We start from the raw sequence: 25,305 nt of genomic DNA on the forward strand, positions 1-25,305 counted from the left end.
AACCTGAAAAAGATGTACTGTGAAAGTACTTTAATTCATGGGTATCAATTTTCATGGTTTGTGCAAATGTTGCATGTTCGTGTGTACTTTCATTCTAGGATTTTATTTTCTGAAGAAAAAACTTGTGTGAAGAATTTGAAGCCATAAAAAAACGAAGATTCTTTAGAATAATCATATGTTGTTTTATAATGATTTATTTACGTTGCAAAATAAGGTGTTCATTTTCACTTACTTGTTCGTCTTTCATAACTGACAACATTCAACAAGAAAGCTAAAATAATTGCTTTCGGAAATAAGCTGATTCATCCATGCTTACAAATTATCTTGATTGAGGAAAATTCCAAAGTAAACATTTCAATTGTTGCACACAAGTAATCAGAAGATCATCAGAAGAAATGACACTAACTAAACAGAGATCGAATAATCAACAGATTAACAATCATCAAAGGTGTTAATTGGGTCATAAACAAGTCACTTCAAGAAAACTATTACATAAACGAATACTATTTTTTTACTTTGAATTGTAGAGTTAATTCTTATGGCAAGCAAGCCCAATATGAAATTTATTTTTTTTCCATATGACTATTATGAGCAGATAAATGAACACTTCATTTATATAGCATATCACCACCAGAAATCTGACTTTCAATCATCAAAAATATTTTTTTATGAGAATTAAATGGTTTAAAGTACGGTTTTAAAGATTAAACAGGTAAAAACAGTTGTTTCATTATGTTGGACACTTTAATTCGTGGATAAAGCCATCCACGAAAATTGGTATCCCATGAATAAAAGTACTTTCACAGTAGTTTGCATCAAAAAAGGTTCATGTGCCTGTCTCAAGTCGGGAACCTCATTAGTGGCTGCTTGAAGAATACAGTGACCTCGTTTTGATAGTTTGTGTTGATTTAAATCATACTTTTTATAGTCTTGGCAAACATGTACTTGATATATTGTATACATGTTGCAAGTTTGTTGAGACACATACAAGGTGAGAGTGGTGAAGATGACCATGGAAAAAATGTGAGAACTGAGTAGATGAACATGGTAAAAAAAGTCAGAGCGGGGTAGGTAAATATGGAATAAGGTGAGAGCGGTGTTTATGAACATTGCAAAAAAAGGTGAGATCGGTGAAGATGAACGTGGAAAAAGAGGTGAGAACAGTGTGAATGAACATGAAAAAAGGTCAGAGAGGTGTAGATGAACATGGAAAAAGTGAGAGAGGTGTAGATGAACATGGAAAATATGAGAGAGGTGTAGATGAACATTGAAAAAAGGTGAGAGAGGTGTAGATGAACATGGAAAAAAGGTCAGAGAGGTGTAGATGAACATTGAAAAAAGTGAGAGAGGTGTAGATGAACATTGAAAAAAGTGAGAGAGGTGTAGATAAACATGGAAAAAATGAGAGAGGTGTAGATGAACATTGAAAAAAGTGAGAGAGGTGTAGATGAACATTGAAAAAAGTGAGAGAGGTGTAGATGAACATTGAAAAAAGTGAGAGAGGTGTAGATGAACATTGAAAAAAGTGAGAGAGGTGTAGATGAACATGGAAAAAAGGTCAGAGAGGTGTAGATGAACATGAAAAAGGAGGTGAGAGCGGTGTAGATGAACATGGAAAAAAGGTCAGAGAGGTGTAGATGAAGATTGAAAAAAGTGAGAGAGGTGTAGATAAACATGGAAAAAGAGGTGAGAGGTGTAGATGAACATGGAAAAATAATTGAAAGCGGTGTAGATGAACATGGAAGAAGATATGAGAACGGTGTGAATAAACATGGAAAAAGAGATGAGAGCGGTATAGATGAACATCAGATAGCAGAAAGATAAGTGAAGATGATCAGTTTTTCTGCATTAAAATCGTTCCAGATATAAGCCAATACAATGTTACATCTCTGACGAAAAAGATTTACATTGTTTCAAGCGGCTGATATAATACAAATTTCTTGATGCAAAACATTAATAATCTGTTTATTGTGATATCTATGGATTTGTCTCTCTCTTAGAAAGTTTTAAACTTGGTTGTCATTAGGAAATTAGGCTTCTCACGAGGAAATGCTGCGATTAGAAATAGTGAAGGAACTCAGCAAGATGATATAAGCCAAGAAAATACAAAAAAGTATTAACAGAGAAAAATGACAGTGGGGAATTAAAATGACAAAAAAAGGAACTAACTTTAAAAAAAAAGCAAAAGGCGAGAGCAGGAAGTATAACAATGTGAAGAATTTTTTAGCAGTTAACTTTGAAAAAAGGCTGAAGAAAAAGGTAATCTAGAAACATTTAAATTTGGGTAAATAAACCTGGAAAAATATGGGGAGGGTCAGTGTAGATAAACATGGAAAAATATGAGTGGTTCAGGGTAAAAAGAAAACCTAGTAAAAACTGAGAATGGGCTAGGGTAGATCAAAATGAAAATATATTAATGGTTCAGGGTAAAAAGATAACATAGTAAAAACTGAGAATGGGTTAGGGTAGAATAACATGGAAATATATAAATAGTTCAGGGTAAAAAAAACCATGGAAAACACTGAAAATGGGTAGCGGCATATTACCTTGAAAACAAGTGAGGGTTAGTCAATGTAGACCAACATGAAAAATATGAGAGTGGGACATGAGAAGATAAATATTTGGAATGAGTCAGGGTAGATAAACATACAAAACGATGGAGGATGAGTCAGGGTTCGTGTTGCTTAGTCTTTAGTTTTCTATGTTGTGTCATCTGTACTATTATATGTCTGTTTGTCTTTTTATTTTCGGTCATGGCGTTGTCAGTTTGTATTCGATCTATGAGTTTGACTGTCCCTCTGGTATCTTTCGTCCCTCTCCTTAATAAATCTGGAAAAAAATTAATGTGACTGTGTAGGAAAAATGCGAGAGTGAATCAAGGTGGATAAACTTTAAAAAAATAGGGTGAGTCAGTTCTTTTTGTCGTTTTTTTTTTTGTCATGGCATTATCGTTTTAGCATGAGTTTGAATGTCCTTTTGATATCTTCCGCTTCTCTTTTCAAAAATGATAAAAAGATGTTCAATAGGTCAGCAAAGCTAAAATTGGCTGTCTACTCCTTATAGAAGTAATTGCCGTTAAAAGATGATTTTTACCCATTTTTGCGAAAACTATAGTAAATTATTAAAGAATCTGTAAACAAAAATGTGACTAGCAATAAATGACCAACATAAATGAGAGTTAAGTAACAATTATATTCTAGTAATGGATGTTGTCCATTGATGAAAATGCATATAGATGAAGGTGAGTGACACTGGCTGTTAAGAACCTTCAGTTTTCTTGTATCTCTATAACATATCACCGGGTGTGTACTTACGTGAGCAACACGACGGTTGCCACATGTGAAGCAAGATGCTTACCCTTCCGAAGCACATGAGGTTCCCCCCTTTTTTTGGTTGGATTCATGATGATCAAGTCTAGTTTTTTATGGTCTTTTTTTTTTTTTTAGCCATGGTGTTGTTCTAAGTAACATTTATATTCAGTTTATGGTGAAAGAACTATCAATATGCAGTTATTGAAGTGTGGTCGAACTCTGAGAAGTGTAATACCCATCTAGTCACAGGCTAAAAATGTCTAGGAATATTCAAAGTGGAAAACAAACTGATAATGACTAGGGACAGTGGTGTTACAGCACAACATAAAAACAAAATGTAAAAATCAATTCAAATGGCTTAATTTAATAAATCGGTACGAAGCACAAATATTCCAACTTATCTAGAGAACAATATACATAAAACACCGATACATTTCCTCTCACATTCAAAGTGCACACCATAAGCATGTAACATCATAAGATCCTCACTGTGTATGCTATCCCTGCGATAAATTAAAGTTTGCCAAGTATCTGCCATTGTCATCACAAATAAAACCTGAATATTCATTATGATTAAAACAAATACACTTAGGATCCGTCAGTCTATCCTCTTCATTCGTCAGTACTTTACTATTCTGTCCAATTACTATTATTCTAGTAGATCCATCCACTAAATATACTACTTTACCTAGATAGTCACAATATATTACTCTGTCAATACAATAAACTACAGGTTTGATTTACTCTGAACTTGTATTGACTTCAGTTGTTTTCCGTCCATGTCTATAATACGGATTTCATCTTTATACAAACCAACAGCAAGAGAATGATAAACCGTAACATAGTTTGAGTATTGTGATAACTTTAGTAACTGTTTCTTTCCCCATATTGAAAATCTTAATGACTTTCTCATAAGGATAAGTTATGGCAATATTGTTCTGGTTGATCTGTGTGACACATTAGGCAACACCATGTATTGATAGCTGTTTCTGAAGTTTGCCATCAGAAGTAAGTAGGTTTACTTTACCTTGTAGTTCCACTACTATAACTCTTCCATCCATCAAACAAATAATGTCACTTATACTATTTTCAATGTTGATCTCTATCTTTGTCTTAATATTCATGGTCATATTAATGTTTGGTTTTTCTCGTGATTCTACTTGTGCTTCTCTGTTCATCTTTGTTTCTCTATTCGTGACTACTTCTGTCGTAACAACCATTACTTCACCTAAGGAATTTAACGATCTTAACTTGCTTAGTACCTTTTCTATTTCATCATTTTTCTTCATTTTGATGTAAACTTCTTTTGCTCTCTCATTATTTTCCATATCCTCAATATATTGCTGACATTGATGTACATTTTGTTCAATCTGATGTACACATAGAAAGGATTGGAGTTTTGTTGAAGTAATACATTCTGTAACTGATTGTAAATCTTCTTTCATTTTGTTCAAGAGTTCAATTTTCCCTTCAATTTCAGAAATGAAATCAGTTGCTTTTAATTTTTCCTGGTTCCATTTTTTATCTGTTTCTTGGCAAAACTGCTCCTCCAGGTGGTTTAAATGTTTATTTATTCCCCTTCGAATTTCGTTTATAGATTCCTTTATGCCTACACACTGGTTTTCACCAGTCTTGATGTTATTTAATTTGTTGGTGACTAGTTTTTCCGATAAAGTTAAATTTGATTTTATATCTGTCTCTATATATTCCTTTGATTTTTCAATTTTGGTTTTCTCCACGACTCTTGCCAAACTTGTTATTCCAGTGCATTTTGAATGCCTAGTGGAAATACATTCATCACAGCAAGGCATTAAATAACTCGGGCAATACAAGTTGAGTTGTTGACCATGTATATCACATTCTGTTTTAATAGCTCTGGTAGATTTTTTATAACGTTTAATATCAATGGTGTTATGATCATGTGTTTCATTGGATCTTTTGTGATGACTTAAACATGTTGAGCATAGTCCTGCGTCACAGTTATAACACCAGATGTCAGCTTCAGTGTTTATCTTTCCTTTGTAACAAGGTTCACATTGTATAGGTTTACTGGATGCCATGACCTGAACATATAGAAACAAAAAGGAAGCTTGATTCAAAAGTTCTTATAGTTCAGTCATGACATAAACATGTACAAAAAAGTGCAGATCATGTTAAACCAAAAAGGATAAAAAATGACAGCAAATTTCAATAAAACAGAATATGTGTATCACTGGTACTGGTACCCTCAGGAATAACAGTTCATCAGTTGATGTATCCACCCAGTAGTAGTAATAACACACATTGCACGATTTTTACTGCACAGGATGCACATGTTATGTATTAATTAGCAATGTTCGATTCCAAAATATTTGCAAATCTAAAACGTAAAATAACACGAAAAATTCAAAACGAAAATTCCCTTATTAAATGGCACACCCAAAATCTGAAACACATCAAACGAATGGAAAACAACTGACATAGTCCTGACTTGGTATAGGCATTTCCTTATGTAGAAAATTGGATTAAACCTGGTTTTATCGAGTTGGTGGTTTTATAGCTAGCTTAACCTCTCACTTGTATGATAGTCGAATTAAATTCCATTGTATTGACAACAATTGTAAACAAAACAAACAGACGTACTAGGCAAAAATGTAAAAAGTAGGGGTTCACCTCACATAAACGCTGAGAAGCTGATAAAACCAAAAAGGACCAAAGTTATAGCCAAACTGTGAATCAGAGATATGTATGAGGGCGTTTCAGTTCTAAGATCTTCTAAGTTTTAATACAGCGATATCCATATTTTCACGAAAGTACCGAATTACTGGTTGTTTGGCTGATTATAAAAAGTAAAATCACAAAAATACTGAACTCCGAGGAAAATTCAAAAAGGAAAGTCCCCAATCAAATGGCAAAATCAAAAGTTCAAACACATCAAACGAATGGATAACAACTGTCATATTCCTCACTTGGTACAGGCATTTTCTTATGTAGAAAATTGTGGATTGAACCTGATTTTATAGCTAGCTAAACCTCTCACTTGTATGACAGTCGCATCAAATACTATCTTTTGATGAAGATTAATTTATTTACAATGAAACTGGTAAACAAATATACAGTCGCCTCTCGCTGTTTCAAACTAGATTGACTCTAAATTCCACATGAGTCAAATATTTCTGCGGCCCCGATGTCAAAATACAGTAATATACATAAATTTGCTGTTTGAGTGTAATTGAGATAATTCAAGGAACAAATAAATAAGGGAAACGCAGGCACTCCAAATGGAGCAAGCCAGAATGTGCAGATAGTTTAAGCGTCTTTTGTTATGAGTCATCACCTACCATGCGAATCCACACTCAGTCAAAATATCACAATCAGGAACTCAAACAGTAGAAATTACAAATTTGACAAATATTCTGGTATCCAAAGAACTAAGAATGCGAACTCCAAGAAAAACTCAAAACGGAAAGTCCCTTATCAAATACGAAAAATCAAAAGCTCAAACACATCAAACGAATGGAAAACAATAGTTTCTGTCATATTACTGACTAAATATAGGCATTTCCTTATGTAGAAAATGGTTGATTAAACCTGGTTTAATAGCTAGCTAAACATCTCACTTGTATGAAAGAGGGGCGAAAGATACCAGAGGGACATTCAAACTCATAGTTCGAAAATAAACTGACAACGCCATGGCTAAAAAAGAAAAAGACAAACAGACAAACAATAGTACACAAGACATAACATAGAAAACTAAAGACTAAGCAACACGAACCCCCATCTCAGGTGCTCCGGAAGGGTAAGCAGATCCTGCTCCACATGTGGCACCCGTCGGATTGCTCATGTTAGTACAAACCCGGTAAATAGTCTAATTCAGTAGGTCACATTCGTGAAAATTGTATGACAGTTGCATAAAATTCCATTATTTTGACAACAATGTGTGAGCAAAATCAACATACATTATAGGTAAAAATGTCAAAAATAGGGGTACAGCAGTCAACGTTGTATTTAAAGCTTAATCACTATTAAAAAAAACAAATATGTCAACAAAGAAAAAGCAAAAGCAAAAATGAAAAAAAAAACATAAGCAATATATCGAAATGTGAAATTAAAGAACTTTATAAGAGTTTTGTTTTTGTCTTTGAGAAGGTTTTGTATCAATCCTGCTTCATATGAGTACAAAACCAAGCCAGCATGTAGGGTTGCTAAATAAGTAACCACTGGAATACCGATTGCCTGTTGAAATATGAATTGAATCAACTCAACGAATATGTCGCAATCAAAATATCAATCATGTTGATGATATTATCCTCGGTGTTTTTATTTACTGGAATCAGTGCGGTTCTTCACAAAGTAAGATTTTTTATGACTACACCTGAAAAAGGAAATTGTATCTTCGAACCAGCGGTTAAAAAAATGCTGTTTTTAAAAAAAGACATTGTGACGAGATGTATGCGGGTTGGCACTCGGCAGTAGGGTTGTTCGGAAAACCCTTAAAATACATTGAATACATTATAAGCTCACCTGGCCCAAAAGGCCACGAGCACGTTTGTCATCACTTATCGTCCGAATTTGCCCCAATATCGAGAAACTTTCTATCTTTGAGCAATAGAATAAAAACAGTATAGTAATATTATAGAAAGCAACTTATTTTACAAACCATTCATCTTCAGCGTCATATACTTTTAATCAAAAATCAATAAATGATCCTAAGTTGAGTTAGAAACATAGTTTTCCTATGTTCGAACATAGAATTACTCCCAAAAGCAACCATTTCACGTAAATGTAGGGGGTATTGTAATATCCACAGAATAAAAACTGATTATACTTCGAAACGTAATGTAATAGTAATGACTAGTATCAAGGTTTTTACTCAATTATACATGAGAATATACTTTGAAATTAGACACACAACATACCAATCTTTCCATCACTAATTTCGATTACTTTGATTGTCAGAATGACTTCAGAAGAAGAAATTTTTTTTGGGGGTGAAAGTCGTGATTTTATACAGGAAAATAAATATAGTAAGTTTTCATTAAAATAATAATGAAAACGACCTTCTATGTTTCAACCCCTGTGTTGTCTGTTTGTATAGATCTATGATTTAGATTATCCCTTTGTATTTTCTCCCTCATTTCTTAAATAGAAATTGTGCATGTATTCCAACATATTTCAGTTTAGGCTAAAAATCACTTATCCCGAGTTTTAATGGATGTATTACAGCATTTTACAAGAGTTGGTATAAAGAAAAAAAATATTGCAAATGAGACCATGAAAAATGTATGAATTGTTAAACAATTGGCTGATCATAGCACCGACGGTGCTTTGATTTAATGTCTGGATGATAATTAAAATATCACTCGACCTAAACATTAAACACTATGTCATGGATCATGAAATACAGGTCATTGATATTTACCTTACATACTATTTTATTCATATTCAAAGATAAACAGAAAAAAGTGAAAAGACCATGACACTAAATATAGCAAAAAATATAAGTGTTTTTTGTTTACAATGACATACCTCCTCATTTAGGGAACTGTCACGTGGTCTGTATGTATATACGTTTCTTTCTCCTTTTTTCCAAAATGTCGGGTACAAGAAAATAAATTAAAACATGTTAATACCTTACCTGTTAATAAATAAATATTTAAACGACATCTATATATAGATCATACCCGTTCCAGATAATCAATAAACATTTAAATGGCATTGATTATACCTGGTTCGGTAAATTGTTTTTTTTTTTTTTTTTTTTTTTTTTTTTAATTTAATCAGTTGCTATAAAGGTGGAATATCATTTATTTAAGTTGCAATGGCACAAAGGCTTTTGCGATCAGTTGAGGTCCGTTTTCATCGTCAGCGTAAAGTTTTAGTAACATCTTCTCCTCTGAAACCACTGTTTCATTTTCAATCAAACGCTTACTGAAAAATCCTTATCTAGTATAAATTTTATCTTCAAAACAATAAAAGTAAGAGGAAATCTGAATCAGATTTAAATTATTTGTCAATTATTTGGAAAACTATAATAGATCAGGTAGAAACTATAAACAGCACAAATGATGTACACAAATGCCATAATGACTGAAACCATTGAATGACTTCTTAAAAATGGCTTAGATGACGTATTTTGCCTAATTAACAAGATTGTAACCTGGTTTTCCGAAGGCAAATTCCGATTACAAAATGGAACAGTACGACAGCTGACTGCAATTAGTTTCTGAACAATTATTTATGAACCGTTTAACCAATGCTTTTCAAATTTTATTAGTTGTTACTGATGAAAAATAGACGTCAAGTTTTATATTGACGATTTTTACTTTTACTGTTCAGGAGTTAAATGGAAAACGGCACTTGGTGTCGTTTCTATGCAATAACGACTATGTATAATAATATGCGTTCAGCGAATGGTTTTCAAATTTCAATACACAGGAAAATTTTGATCACGTGCGTTTCACATGAATCACACATTGTGTTGTCTGTTTTTTGTTTTTTTTTTTTTTTTTGTTTTTTTTTTTTTTTTTTTCACTTTGCACTGACGAGTATGTAACGTTGTGGGATATCGTTGGTACAACGTCGGTTGGAGGTAATAGTTATATATATTACTATAATTGACAAGGAATGGCGAAAGACACCAGAGGGACATTCAAACTCATAAGTCCAAAATAAACTGACAACACCATGGCTAAAAAAAAACAAACAGACAAACAATAGTTCACAAAAAGCTACATAGAAAACTAAAGACAGAGCAACATGAACCCCACCTCATGTCCACAGCTGTGAACATTACAAAGTTCAGTCACAACGTTGTAGAAATTTTGTTATATGATTTTATTTATTTTGCTTAATATATGCAATACAAGTTGAGTTATCAATGATAATTACCACAATGAAACAATTGGGGACTTAACAGTAATTTTCCGCTCCACTGTTGCGAAAGAAGTTGGAATTAATGAACACAAATCAGTGAAATATAGTTTAAGATATAGTTCTTATCTCCCCTTCTTATACCACAGTTTGACAATTTAGGATTTGATGAGCATTTTAAAATCCATACCATATTCGACCTCTTTGTTTACCGTAGCATTTACATTCTATTCTTTATAGTAATGTTTTGTATTTACAATAGAACCGATTAATACAAAAATAAAGAATACATAACACCATTAGGATATATAATAAGAAATTATAAATTATCTTAAAAGATTTAGTGGACTTAGATAGACGAAACATCGAAAGATAAAATAGAATTCGAAAAATCTGAAGAAATGGAAATGAATGAAACTCTTAGGATCAACTTTATAACGTGTGATTTTCATTTTATACAACAACGATACCTCTGCTGGTGGACGGTATCATCAGCTTAGTAGTCAGTTCTAAGGTACTGACATGCTTATTAATAAACCGTCTTAAATTATCCTTTGTACCTTTAGATTTCAACTCCCTGAGGCAAAGTTGACCTTTAATGGATCTAGTATTATTTTTGATGCCCTTATTTGGTCATACAGCTCTTAGACCGTGTCGATTCTTAATTCCGTGGCTTTCAAACTTTCGGCTTTGAACGTTCCTGGTAAGGTATATCCATAAAAGCGCTTCAAACAAACATACTTTATAACGTGTTGTCATTTTTTTTTTCACTAGATATTTAGGAAATTACAGCAGCTGCTTCCCAGATTTTATAAAACGTCAACAGTGTCTGAGCAGAAAGTTGATGAACCAAGATTATGTCAAAGAACGTCTTTTCCTTTTTCTAAAAAAAAATCGTTTGGAGATACCAAGACCTTGTTGATAAATATTCCGTATTACTTTACGAATAATACATGATGGTCTTGAAGTATAGTTCTATAAATAATGTCGTTGTTTATCATTTTAATCACGTGTAATAGTGATATTTTTATTTGTCTTTGTATATTTCAACCTTCACTGTTTATTCCATTTTTAGTATGTACTTTTGGCATGGCTAGGTATTTATACATTCCGCCATTGTGCTATTGTGCTAATGTCAGTTCTGTATTCTTGTCTTTCATGTTTGCTTTTGTACTTTGACTATAGAGTGTCTACATGCCATTTTTTAATAGCTATTTGTTGTTATAGTGCTTAAGATTAAATTACAATGTTGTCTGCTCACACATTGTTATCAATATAATGGAATGCGGTATGACAATCATACAGGTGGGAGATTTGGCTGGCTGTGAAGATTGGTTTGATCCACCATTTTCTACATAAGGAAATGCCTGTACCAAGTCAGGAATATCGCAGTTGTTTTCCATTCGTTTAATTTGTGATTTTGAATTTTCCTCGGAGTTCGGTATTTTTTGTGATTTTGCCATTTGATTAGGGACTTTCCGTTTTGAAATTTCCTCGGAGTTTGGTATTTTTTATGATTTTACTTTTTGATGTGTTTGAGCTCTTGTTTTTGCCATTTGTTAAGGCACTTTCCGTTTTGAATTTTCCTTGACGTTCGGTATTTTTATTATTTTACTTTTTATATCAAAGGATTGTATCACCAATGTCTTGGATGAGTTCAAAAATCAGTGCTGATTCATTAATTTACAGGAGTTGTCTCTTTGAAATGAATTATGCATTCAAAATTGCATTATAAATACCTCATACCTAAATGTATTGTCGAAATCTTTAGGAAGCTTATATAAGCAAGGTCTTGGTTAAGTGATGACCAACCATTCTTACAGGAATTATGATTCTTGGGAATAGGAATATATGGAAAATAACATTGTTAGCGATCTCATGTCTACATTTCCTGTACGATATTTATTGAAAAGTAAAAACCAACACATTCTTTATAATTATTGACCTTTGGCAGATATAATATGTGCAACGCGGGAGAACGCGTTGTTCTTTAGTTTTATGCAGATAGATACCTATTGGTGCTAAATTTTCATAAAAGTATAATAAATACCTCAAAAACGGGGATCCTTTCTCTTGCCTTTCATATAAACCCTACGATCGATAGGATGTGCTCCTCTTTTTGCCGACTTGTTCCCTTATTCATACTAGGCTGACTTTATACAAGAACATAGGAAGAAAGAAAAGAAGTTAGCAGTATCCTTTAACTTCATTTTTAGCTATATACATGATGTTCTCTCACAAAATATGGTGACTATGTTGAACTTGAGATAAGGATATAATAGCTATAGTTAAGGCTGCCTCATATCTTGACTAAGCAGTCCTTGCATACGGAGTATATATCCCCTAGTTGATACAATATTCTAGGATTTGTATTTCCTATCATGTTAGGTTGCTGCTCACATGGAAGCTATTAAACTAAGAGTTCCAAGTTGAAATCATCCCTTCGTAAATTTTAAAGACGCCATCATGAGTTGGTTGACCGTTATGGAATATCTGTTTCACAAATGACGACGGATATGTTCCGATTGTAACAATCCCGTCCCATTTCCCCCGAATGTGACGACCGAATTAGACTTATAAACGGGTATGTACTTACAAGAGCAACACGACGGGTGCCACATATGGAGCAAGATCTGCTTACCGTTCCGGAGCACCTGATATCACCCCTTGTTTATGATTGGGTTCATGTTGCTCAGTCTTTAGTTTTCTATGTTGTGTTTTGTGTACTATTGTTTGTCTGTTTGTCTGTTTCTTTTTTTAGCCATGACTTTGTCAGCTTATTTTCGACTTGTGAGTTTAAATATCCCTTTTGGCATCTTCTACCTCTCTTTTATGAATATCAGTGCAGAAAGATCAATCATCCCATCAAAAAGGCTTTTAAAATAATGGAACATCATTGGTCCCTGTGTAAGGGTCATATGACAGTTTTGACATTTCTTAGCTTTTATATTCAATATTGCTGATAGTTTTTTGAAAACCATACTAGGTATACCTTGACGTTAAGAAGCAAATACGATCAGCAACAAAAATATCATGCAACGCCATGAACGACACAAACATATCCATTGGTAATTACCACAAAGGTCCCTTGGTTTTATTCATTAACAACACTGGTTAGTATTAACAAGTTTATTTATATATGTATCTCCTTTTTCAGAAAATTTTGACAAAATCTGACAATGTTTACTTAATCAACTTAATACATTAGTTTCTCCTGAATCTTTACATATTTCAAGACTGAACACTAAATACCCATCCTTTCAGTATCACAGTTAAAACTACATCTGATCTTTGTACCTTTAACTACTTTCACTGTCATAAAAAAGACAAAACTTAATATTTTACCTTTCTCCTCTTTACCACATCTGACAGTTCAACATTTGAAATCGTTTAATTGTCCTGCGTTACACTTATTTATTGGCGCGTTACAAAATATAAAAGTTAATTTATATTACAATAACTTAAAAAAAAACAATAAAAAGTAATAACAAATATGTCAAACTCCAAGGCAAATTCAATACGGTAAATCCCTTTTTAAAAGAGAGGCAAAAGATACCAGAGGGACATTCGAACTCATATGTCAAAAATAAACAAAAAACGCCATGGATAAAAAAGAAAGACCAATAGACAAACTATAGTACACAAAACACAACATAGAAAAATAAAAACTGAGCAACACGAACCCCACCAAAAAGTGGGGGTGATCTCAGGTGCTCCCGAAGGGTAAGCAGATCCTGCTCCACATGTGGCACCCGTCAAATGGCAAAATCAAAAGCTCAAACACATCAAACGAATGGAAGACAACTGTCATATTCCTGACTCGGTAAAGGCGTTTCTTTATGCAAAATTGTGGGTTAAACATAGGTTTATAGCTAGCTGAAATAGTATAGTAGTGCTTTTCTGAATCTGCGTACTTTCATCTAGAACGGTAAAACCCAAACAAAGCCAATGATGTTTAAACACCTGAATACGTGAGGGACTATATAATCAAATGGATCCTAACAGAATAGCCAAGGCCATCTTAGGGCGTTTGAACCGTAAGTTTTTTTTTTTTTATAATTTCCTAATTTATCAAAAAAGTAAAATAACAAAAATAGCGAACTCCAAGGACAATTCAAAACGAAATTCCCGAAACAAATAGCAAATTCAAAAATTACATACAATTCTATTAATTCGACAACAAAATTATAGTTCAGCAGTCAACATTGTGTTTTAATCTTAATCACTATAAAACAAAGAATCACGTTAACGAAGAAAAAAGGGCATATATACACTCTTTATATACAAAGTACATTAGCAAAAATGATTTTACCAGAATAGCATTACCAAAGTCTTATTTTGAATAAAATTGAGAATAGAAATGGGGAATGAATATTATTCTTTTACAGATGTCCTGGTTGTGATTTTTTTGCCCTCATGGACCCTGAAGATAAAGTATTTAAATGTCATAACCATACATGTTTGAAGGTCAGTTTATAATTTTATAACAATTCAAGCTTGGAGGTTAGTTTAAATTGTTATAATTCATGTTTGAAGGTCAGTTTATAATGTCATATTAACTTATACTTTAAGGTCAGTTTATAATATTATAACAATTCATTCTTCAACGTCTGTTTCTAATTTCAAACTAAATTCACCTTTTCAAGGTCACTTTATATTTTCATAATAATCATGCTTGCAATTTACAATTAAGATGTGGAAGGAGCTTGATTTATCCATATCTTTTCATAGAGACTTTTTGGTCTTAGAATTTCTTTTACCATACCTCCCCTCTATATGTGACCTAAATGTCAAGGTCAAATTACCGTTTACTGATAGAAAAAAGTTTAAATCAAATGGTCAAATGTGCAAGGTGCGATTTTCAGAAAACAGAACAAGCAAATTCCTCCCTCACTATAAACTGCCACTTCAGAAAACATGGGTATAATAAATCACGTTCCCCGGACCAAAGTATCAAATCGCAAACATCAAACAGGTTTAGTGTTAAGAAGTGATAAACAATCTGAGAAAAGTATGACCTTGACCAATGCCAAATTTCAATTAATTGTAATAAGGAGGATTTGCAAAACCAAAATGGGTGCACCCCTTATAAACCAGCATGGTCAGAAATAGAGCACAAAAGGTAAAAATCAAGTAATTGTCTAACTTTTTGAAAACCATAATACGACGGGAAAGTATCTAAAAAAAGTGTGCAGGTTATATAGATCTACCCACTTTCACTTCTTTCAAAAATATCATATGACTCTTTTGACGTATTTGGCACAACGTTTTGGAATTTTGGGTCCTCAATGCTCTTCAACTTTATACTTGTTTGGCTTTTTGGCTGTTTTGATCTGAGCGTCACTGATGAGTCTTATGTAGACGAAACGCGCGTCTGGCGTATCAAAATATGAGCCTGGTGCCTTTGATAACTATTTTAAGCAACCTTTGCTCTGAAATTACTATCTTTAATTTTTGTATCGCCTGTGTCAACGTTATTTGGTGTGTGGAATGATTGTAATGTGAAGTTGTCAGACTGGCAGATTTTATCTGACCGTTACTTCATTTTAATGATTCATTGGTCCATGTCAAGTTTTTGTTGTTCGGTCGATTTCTCAGATACTATAGGCGACCTCTTTTTCATGGTTCATTGAATAATGTTGATTTTTTTCTAGTTTGATATATTTCTCAGATTCTATCAGCAATACGGCCACTACATTTTCTGAATGAAATAATTGTAAGTTGTACATATCTTGGGGGAGGGGGGGGGGGGGGGGGGGGCAGATGACCTAATTTTTAGGGTTCATTGGTCAATTTGAGCTTCATGGTTTTGTCGGATACTATAAGTAATAGGTCAACATTATTTGGTGTATGGATTGATTGTTTGGTAAACATATTGGTCTGGCAGGGTTCATGTGACCTTGACCTCATTTATATGGTACATTTGTCAATGTTAAGTTTTCATGAATATGTCAGTTTCTCATAAACTACAAATGTATAAACAATAGGTCAGCTATATTTGGTGTATGGAATGATTGTAAGGTGTACATGTCAGACTGGCAAGTTTCATGACCTTGATATTTTTTTCATGGTTCATTAGTCAATGTTCAGTTTTCGTTTGGTCTGTTTCTTAGATACTACAAGCAATAAATCAGCTGTATTTGTTTTAAGGAATGCTTACAAGGTGTTCATGTCTGTTTTGCAGGTTTCATCTAACATTTTTTTTTTGAAAATCAATAAATAGACAAAACCTTTTAAAAATAAATATGATCAATAAAAGACCATGCAACATGACCAAGGACAGACATATCAATAGTAAATTTATTCATATATTCTTTGGTTATATTCATAACACAACACTCGCTAAGTATTTACAAGATTATTAACCAATTGACGCTACATCAGAAAATTTTTTAACAACACTTGCAAAGGTTTACGATTACGAATGTGTCATTTTGATTGGGTTCACATATAACAATACAAACATGAGCTCTTCGGAGCTTTTACCGACTATAAATAACATATACATAACATTAAAACACACACCATGCAGATAAGATATATATAAGCAGCAATTATTATTCCAAATGCATAGAAACAGCACAGGCATATTATAATACATGGAAAGCATTTCTAAGCTACACATCTAAACATGCCAAAACTTAAGCATAACTTAAGATTGATGCACAACTAAAATTTAAGCACAACCAAAACATTAAGTACAAATAAAAATATAGCACACATGCAAAATTTATGGCATAATGCAAACTTTAAGAGTCATTACTAAAAAAATATGAACAAGCTTATCTACATGCAGAACAACAGCATGTAGATAAGCTTTTTTACTTCATCAACTTAGATTTCAAGTCCTCCGGAATATTTACATAATTCATATCCATGGAATACTCATCCTTACTAAATCTTATCTTTTTACCTTTAATTGGAAACTACTTTTACTGCAAAACAAGTAGGCATGCCTTATATTTATGACCCTTCTTCCAAAGACATTAATTGTCAATTTGTTCTGCATTATTAATAATCTATTAACATAATACACAACATTTGGTCAAATTAATTAATATGATTCATTGAAAATAACACTGTACGTATTTTTTTTGCATCTGAAGCATTTTTCGTGAACATGTTGAACCACTCAAACCCAAAAAATTGAAAGACCAACAATGTTTAAAGCGCTCTCATGTCAGATTGTTATAAAACGTATACTATAGGTTAATATCAGCAATATCACGGACGAGTTCTAAAATGGGGGATGGTCGACTTTTTAGTTATGCTCCTTGGAAATATAAAATATGTGCAACATGATGGACATTGGAACTCTTTTCTTTTATTGCACTTCAATTTATATTAAAGTTTTTTTTTAGCTTTTCCATGCAAGCTAATGCCATCACGTGGCGTCCGTCGTCTGTCCTCAACTGTGGTCGGCGTAAACTATTTCAAGAATCGTCTCCTCTGAAACTACTTGATATTTTAAGAAATAAAACTAAAGATCTGTTGACGACTTTCAATGATGTGAATTAAAGCGTGGATGCAATTTGGGTACTCCTCATTACAGAACCATTGATCGTTTGGAGGTCGGTTCAGACCAATTTTTCTATGTTTCAATATGGATTCAAAATTAAATTGGTGAAACCATATAGTAAATAATGATACATCTACAAAATAAACACATAATGGACACTTTAGTATAGAGCATAAATAAACGTAGGTGACAAAACTGTCAAAATAGGCGCAATTTGGGTACCCTCACGTTAGCCACTAGGGCTAAAATGGAACATAGGGGTGAAATTCATTTATTTGCTTTTGAAGAAAATATGACAGATACAAAGAACATTTAAATGGCATTTTAAGCCACTCATTGATATATATTGAAAAACAAAAATAATCATTGATGAAAAATTTCTGTACCATAATCTAATCTAATCTATATAAAAAACGAGAAACGAGAAACACTTATGAACCACATCAACAAACGACAAATGCAAGATAAAACAATAAACACTTCATTTATATTGAAATTACGTAAGCAACTGTTCACAGGATGTAAAAATATGCTTTGAAAAGGGCCTATCACTATGTTTGATAACGTCATAATAACTGATTTAAAAAGAATTGTGATTAATTCTTTTATCACCGATGTCACAACAAATACCTTACAAATATATGCACTAACGTCAAACTACTTTTTTTTAGTACTTTTTGCACGGATATTTTTGTAAATTTACTCATTTGTAACGTCATCTATCAGTATGTATGTACTTCGAGAATCCGCCCGTGTAGATGCACCACTTGATTAACTGCAAGGGTACAGCGGATCCATGTACACTCCCTAAGGATTAATGGAGATGTGTCCTTTACAATATTAACCCACCACCAGAGGAATCCCCACCCCAACACCGCCCAAGGGAGCGTGTAGGACACCGGGAAGTCTGTTATTATAGTGGAGGAAGCCGAGGTACTCGGAGTGAACCACCGGGCTTCTCGGCGGGAACAGATAAACCGAAGAGATTTCAGAAGATTGATCTCCAGGTCAAGCTGGGAACAACTTTGACCTACCGTGGCCCCCAAAGTATCCAATCTAGTTCAAACTCCGGTCTGGATACCAGAGATGTGTGTAGGAGGGTGAAAATCACCCTACTGATGTACTGAAAATTCGACGTCTCGAATGAGAATCGAACTCGGGACCTTCAGCACTGTAGCCATCGGTCTTAACCACTAGACCACGAACCCAAACTGTCAGTAAGCGCGACAGGTGTTTCTCTATTTAAGGTAACAGCACGTCTGTCATTCATTTTTACGATTTTTTATTGATGGATCTAAGTTATAAATGTTCTTCTAAGCTAAAAATTTGCCACAAGTACCAGATATAAATAAAAACAAACAATTACTAGTAGTAATTAGATATAAGAAGATGTGGTATGAGTGCTAATGAGACAACTCTCCATCCAAGTCAAAATTTATAAAAGTAAACCATTATAGGTAATGCATACAATTTGAAATTTTCCATGACTATTTCAACTTCCAAACAAATGTGTTTAATATTGTTCAAGATAATATGAAGACCCTAAAATGGGTATATCATGTCATTTGAGGGCAAACACCTATATAAGGAATCATACAAAACAAAGATACATTAGAAAATAGATCATAGATCAATTCACAAATATCAAGTGTAAAGTCAATGAACAACACCATAGATACAACACAAGATCCGGCCATTTAAAGTCATATGAAAATTCAAATTTAAAATCAAAGTTGAATATATTTTATATGCTTAAATGGCCAAGTTTTTAAATTACTTTAAAAAACGAATTAAATATACCAAATCATTTAAAAACTGTTAAGGAAAAGTTTAATTAACAAATGGCAACGAATGGAAAATATATAAAAAAAACATCATTACTCTATCAATTCACTTATTTTTTCCGTGCTCCACATGCTCTTTGTTGATTGTATATCAATGTCACCATCCTATAAACTTCGGCAACATACTCGAAAGTTAATTAGCTTGCGATCAACAATCACCGAATAAAATGTTGTTTAAGAAATAATTCATTCATCAGTGAGGTGTAAAATATGGTCAAATATAATGTCTACCCATGTTAAAATGAGCATAGAGCATGACATGAAGGAATTATTTTGTTTCTATTAGGACAAATACGGTTTTTTTATAGGTCGAAGCTTACTAAAATACCTCTGGAATGTTTGGCTACAATTCCTGTTTCCTCCCCGTGAATTATGTAAATTACAGTTTAATATTTGATATGTTTAAAAAACTAATAGCAGAGTAAATATATGATGTTTTAATAACAATTTATAATAAAATTTTATGCAAGCAGTTAAAATATATGTATTTTATTAGGATAAAAATGAAAATAAAGAGAATGCAAACAGTAAATTTAAAAAAAGAAGATGTGGTATGATTGCCAATGAGACAGTAAGTTTGTCCGCATGTGTCAAACATATTTTGTGCAGATTAGAACACGGGCCTCGTTTACAAAGCGAAATAAGGATGTCATATAAGAATTGGTGATAATACGTTTTAAATTCGTAATAATTAATAAAAAACGTGCATACAGGACTTATAGTTTAGTATAAGTATGTGCATGCATTGGTTTTAATCATTTCTATAACATTATACAAGAAACTCGTTTCATATGACATTAGACTTTAAATGAAAATAAGGAGATGTGGTATATTTGCCAATGAGGCGAGACAACTATCCACCATTGTTCAAAGGACAAAGATGAAGCAATTATAGGTACCGTACGGCATTCGACAATGAGAAAAGCTCATACCGTATAGTCCGCTATAAAACGTCCCGATATGAAAATGGGAAACTATTAATTCAAGCGAGAAAACTCATAACTAAATTTATAAAACACAATATGACAGACATGAACCAACGATTCCACTGAATTACAGGCACCTGAATTGGAATAGGCACATACAGAATGTGGCGGGGTTAAACATTTTTGTGAGTGCTCACCAAACTAGGACAATTGTGTTAAATCAAAACATCAGAACAAACTGTAACAATCAGTTGAAACTGGCTAAACTCAATAAATCGATACGAAGCTAATAAACGAACAAATATAAAATAATAAACACAAAGCACCGATATAAAAGTACTCGCAATTACTGAAAGCTAGTTCAAAGCCACTTACAAGTAATACAAATATCATGTTTCCACAGACTAAACATTTATTTCTTTATCTGTTATAACTTTCGTCAAAATAACCAAAAATATGATTCGAAAATGCAACCCGCTCAAATGGCATCTTAAAGAATATTAAGAACTTGAAGTTCAGACTATGTGCTCTGAAACAATGCAGTTATGTAAAACAAAAACGAAAAAACAAATGCGTTACACAACAGCAAAAGACAACCTTTTAATTAAAGGCTCTTGGCTTGGGACAGGCGCATATATATATATGACACATTACTTTTGTGCTTAATTTTATATTCAAAACTATCTATGTACGTTTGTTGATTTCTATCACAGTTTATTAACGTGCACATTTCGTATGAACCAGGCATGTTTAATTATTTCATAGTAATGATCTCGAAATTCACAATGTATTTTAAAAAAATGTTCGAAACATTTGTTAACATGCATTTCAAACATATTAGATTATAATACGTATGGTCAAGATTGAACTTAAATCTTACGACTATTCAATATTTCTATTTGATCAATTATCTTTATGTTTAATAAATACGCGTGTAAATAATTCTCTTTGATAATCGTTATCTAAATTCTGTTGACAAAATGACCATTACAAACTTTGTTGTTAGCAGCGTAAATTGGTATTTAAAGAAAGTGAAATTATTATTCGGGAATCCGTTTGGATATACTATAGAGAACACATGAACTGCGTTTGGATTTTCCAACGCAAGCAGATGTATTTTCTTTTGGTGTAAAATTACTGGTTTGCAATACTGTTTCATTTTATATTTGGACTGCCGACTCAGATGTGAATGAACTATGACCTAGATTCCCATCCATTAACTAAAACTCAATATCTGATATATTGGTACCGAAACATCTAACTTGATGTTACAAGTTTGTATCTTGCAGTACAATAACAGCCGACTACAGATACAAAAGTTAGTTTCCCAAGCATCTACATCATCCGCACGAACGGGATCTCACTCAAAGCCATTACGGCAATTTTATCAGGGAAAGTGACAAATTTATTTTTGACATACACAATGCGGCGATCTAAAACATGCGGACAACCAAACATCCCCTAACATAGGAAAGTGGTGTAACAGCACAACATAAAAACAAACTGTAACTAGAGGCTCTCAAAAGCCTGTGTCGCTCACCTGTATTTACTGATGCTTTGGAAATCATGTAAAATAAGGTTAAAATCATAATTAATAGTATTAGATATTAGATATTATAATGATATCTAAGATAATAACAAAAAACTCAGGGGTAGCAACCCAACAACGGGTTGTCGCATTCGTCTGAAAATTTCAGGGCAGATAAATCTAAATCTGATGAACATTTTTGCCACCTGTCAGATTTGCTCTAAATGCTTTAGTTTCAGAGATATAAACCAAAAACTGCATTTTACCCCTATATTGTATTTCTAACCAAGTCGGCCATGATGGTTAGAAGGCGGGGTCATCGGACAAATTTTTTAAACTAGATACCCTAATAATGATTAAGGCCAAGTATGGTTAAATTTTTCTCAGTAGTTTCAGAGAAGAAGATTTTTGTAAAAGATTACAAAAATTTACAAAAAATTGTTAAAAATTAAGGGCAATAACTCCTAAAGGGATCGACTGACAATTTTGGTCATGACAACTTATTTGTAGATCTTACTTTGCTGAACATTATTGCTGTTTACAGTTTATCTTTGTCTATAATTATATTCAAGATAATAACGAAAAACTGCAAAATTTCCTTAAAATTACCAATTCAGGGGCAGCAACCCAACAACAGGTTGTCAGATTTGTCTGGAAATTTCAGGGCAAATAGATCTTGACCTGATTATCAGTTTTACCATATGTCAGATTTACTCTAAATGCTTTGGTTTCAGAGATATAAGCCAAAATCTATATTTTACCCCTATGTTCTATTTTTAGCCATGGCGGCCATCTTGGTTGGTTGGCAGGGTCATCGGACACATTTTTTAAACTAGATACCCTAATGATGATTGTGGCCAAGTTGGGTTAATTTTGGCCCAGTGGTTTCAGAGGAGAAGATTTTTGTAAAAAGCTAACGACGACGGATGACGGACGACGGACGACGGACGCCAAGTGATGAGAAAAGCTCACTTGGCCATTCGGGACAGGTGAGCTAAAAATCAGTTGAAATCGGCTTTATTTGTCAGATAGGTATACTAAAACAAATGACTAGTTAAAGACAAAAAGTACTGATCTGAGAGTACTCGCAGCTATTGAAAGCAAAGCCAATAACTACTAATAAAAGAATCACGTATCCAGTCTGTCCATGCTTTGCCTGATTGAGAGAAAAATAAAACGGTTTTCAATTTCATTAAAATAATTCAGAAATATCACTGTCACTAAATCAATCAGTTTCAGTCTACAAATGTAATAAAATCAAATTGTTCAATTGAATATGTGAAGTTTGTTTTAGTGCACATATAGACGAATTTGCTACAGAATGGTTCTCTAATTTATATACTTAAGCAATTGCATTATATTTCAAAGAGAGATGAGATAAAACTAAATTATTGAATAGGAAAGAGGGCATTAGTTAAAAGACACTTTTATCTTTAATAATGGATTAGTTTAGCATTGCATAGAATTCTAATTGTTAAGAACATTAGTTAAACAATCTGGAATTGTCACCAGATTTGATATGCATGAAACAACATTACTTGTGATGTTACACCGCTGTCCCAGGTTAGGGGAGGGTTGAGCGCTCAATAACATGTTTAACCCCGCCACATTTTGTATGTGCCTGTCCAAAGTCAGAAGCCTGTAGTTCAGTGGTTGTCGTAGGTTCATGTCTGTCATATTTGTTTTTCGTTAATTGTTTTGTTATAAATTAGGCCGTTAGTTTTCTCAATTGAATTGTTTCATATTTTTCATGTCGGGGCCTTTTATAGCCGACTATACGGTATGGGTTTTTCTCATTGTCGAAGGCCAAACGGTTGCCTATAATTGCTTACATCCACTTTATTTGAACTTTGGCGGATAGTTGTCTCATTGTCAATCATACCTCATCTCCTTATTTTTATATAAGTTAAGATATCCAATCGTAGTTCTAATTTATCGTAGGACATTGAGAAAAATCCGTCCGTTCGGAACAAATCTTAACTTGAGTAGTTTTATTCATATCACCCCAGAGCTGTAAATTTAAATCTCTTAAGAAAAATTTGCCTTTCAGAGACATTTATCCATAAAAAACCACAAGATAAATATATATACATTTCTCACATGAATGTATTGCTTAGTTTTATATTTCGAATATTGTTTTGTTTCCGACACAATGATGCATATATCATTTTGTCTCAAAAGGACAGTCGGAGACATTATTCGAAGTCTTCCACTGGTGCAGGTTTATATAGTTGCCTTTGGCTTGACTTTTAATGATATTTGGCCTACTATCTCTAGTTCAATGAATGAGCTCCGTCATTCATTGAATTAAATAGCCGATTTACATTAGATGAAAAACAGTTCAATTTGGGTACAGCTGTAAAAATATTTGCATGTGTGCCATTACAAACAATACAGGGTGCATGCAACACTGTTTAAAATTACATTTTAGAATGGGTGACAACAAATGCCTCCTCCTTAATTAGCATAAGACTTATTTTAGAACAGATATAAATAAGGAATTGCTGCCTATCTCTTTTATATATTTATTTATACATTAAGTTATAATGCGAAGAAAGAAATTTCTTTTATTGATATGTGTACAGATAAGACATAGATGTAAAATAGACAATTCTTGCACAAATATTATTGTTGTTTCTTTCATTAAACATCTATTTTATGCCAGTCACAGTTATCTTCAACATGTCACTTTCTTCACAAGAAAATCTAAAATAAAATCTGTTTTCATTACTCATTGAATTAAAACAACCAACAATATCAGAAATTGCATTAATCATTTTGATTCTAGAGTAATTTAGTTGTGTACACATTATTACAAAATGGAATACATCTTCCAACTCTGTATTTACATAGGGGGACATTCTTTTTTCAGAAGTTTTTTTTTTATAATATCGACAACGTTCAATAGCTAGCGAGCGCACTGTTGCTTATTCTTATGCCGTTTTCAATGTTTTTTTAATATTATTCTTATCTAAATTCAATAAAAAAAAATGAAGAAGTGTTATCGTAATTATACACTCGGCTTTATAAAGCGAACTTTTTATAGTCATGGGGGGGGTCGTCCGTCCGTTCGTTATTCAGTCCCTCTTTTGTGTCCGCAACTGCTCCTGGACCGCCTGACAGAATTTAATGACACTTTCACAGTATCTCACTAAAATTATGTACTTTTGCATCCTCTATTTAATTTCTTCGTCTAAATGATGTTGGGGTTTACTTTAAGATAACATGCATGGTCTACGTCATATCTGAACACTATCTGACTATAATAGATCATAACAGTACATATTTGTATCCGCTTCTCCTTTGACACCTTAATCATAATTTA

At 33.0% G+C, this 25,305-nt stretch overlaps 2 protein-coding genes across 8 annotated transcripts in view; one reads left to right on the forward strand and one right to left on the reverse strand.

The window, feature by feature from the left end:
* Window positions 1–25,305, forward strand: part of LOC127708954 (uncharacterized) — a 208,916-nt gene that overhangs the window by 81,800 nt on the left and 101,811 nt on the right. The gene's annotated exons all lie outside the window — the stretch shown is intronic.
* Window positions 1–25,305, reverse strand: part of LOC127708956 (uncharacterized) — a 148,507-nt gene that overhangs the window by 39,151 nt on the left and 84,051 nt on the right. The window lies entirely within an intron of this gene.

Source organism: Mytilus californianus, unplaced genomic scaffold (genome assembly GCF_021869535.1).
Source record: "Mytilus californianus isolate M0D057914Y unplaced genomic scaffold, xbMytCali1.0.p SCAF_7, whole genome shotgun sequence".
NCBI lineage: Eukaryota > Metazoa > Mollusca > Bivalvia > Mytilida > Mytilidae > Mytilus > Mytilus californianus.